This window comes from Cebus imitator, unplaced genomic scaffold, assembly GCF_001604975.1.
Source record: "Cebus imitator isolate Cc_AM_T3 unplaced genomic scaffold, Cebus_imitator-1.0 Scaffold153, whole genome shotgun sequence".
Classification (NCBI taxonomy): domain Eukaryota; kingdom Metazoa; phylum Chordata; class Mammalia; order Primates; family Cebidae; genus Cebus; species Cebus imitator.
In genome coordinates this window covers 480,206-481,400 of record NW_016107468.1, presented here as the reverse complement: position 1 = coordinate 481,400, position 1,195 = coordinate 480,206, and the positions used below count along the sequence as shown (strand labels likewise).

Here is a 1,195-nt window from a genome sequence, read left to right as displayed (position 1 = left end):
CACTCAGACAGGAGAAGAGGTGTGGCCAGTCTGTCCCCAGAGCCTATGAGCTTACCACTAGGTGACAGTGCTTCCAGGTAGCACATGTGGTGAGGTTTTAGCTTCAAAATGAACCAATAAAAAACACGGGGCTGGATGCGGTGGCTCACGCCTGTAATTCCAGCACTCTGGGAGGCCAAGGCGGGTGGATCACCTGAGACCAGGAGTTTGAGACCAGCCTGGCCAACATGGTGAGACCCCGTCTCTACTAAAAATACAAAAGTTAGCCGGGCGTGGTGTCGGGAGCCTGTAATCCCAGCTAGCCAGGAGGCCCAGGTAGGAGAATCACTTGAACCTGGAAGGCAGAGGTTGCAATGAGCCAAGGTCACACCACTCCAGAATCGGCAGTAAGAGCGAAATTCCGTCTCAGAACAAACAAACAAAAAAAAACCACAGGCAAAAAAGGCGTAAGCTACTAAAAAGTGGAAGAAACACTAAGAAACCTTAAGCAAATCACTAAAAATATGATGGAAAAATTATCGAATTCATTAGCAAATTTACTCTAATTCTAGATTTTCATTGAGGGGTAGGTTATATTACTCATGATGAATAAAAAAAAAGTTCATTTTAAGTTTATTAACACAAATACCATCAATATGGTTTGTGTTTAAATTTTCACCGAAAGCAATTCAGTGAAAACTGTGTATCATACAATTTTACAGCTCGCTAGTTGATGGCAAAGTAAATAGTCATCCAAATAAAAATAAAAATTGCAAAACATGATGTTTTTCACTGGTTGTTACTATTTTTCAGTAAGCATTTGATATATGCCAACAGATGATAATAACCAATTGCTAATGTCTTTCATCACTACATAAAGGTGGCTATAGGGTAGAATAGTATAAGGGCAAAGAAGGAATTGGAATCTAGCGTCAGCTCAGGTATGCATCAAGATAAACGCAGAGGCCGGGCGCGGTGGCTCATGTCTGTAATCCCAGCACTTTGGGAGGCTGAGGCAGGAAGATCACTTGAGGTCAGGAGTTTGAGACTAGCCTCATCATCATGGTGAAACCCCCTCTATACTAAAAATAGAAACATTAGCTGGGTATGGGCAGGTGCCTGTAGTCCCAGCTCCTTGGGAGAATGAGGCAGGAGAATTGCTTGAACCCAAGAGGCAGAGGTTGCAGTGAGTTGAGATCAGATCACTGCACTACAG

At 43.2% G+C, this 1,195-nt stretch overlaps 1 protein-coding gene across 1 annotated transcript in view; it reads right to left on the bottom strand.

Moving 5' to 3' along the window:
• Positions 1-1,195, bottom strand: part of GTF2I (general transcription factor IIi) — a 111,286-nt gene that overhangs the window by 36,092 nt on the left and 73,999 nt on the right. The gene's annotated exons all lie outside the window — the stretch shown is intronic.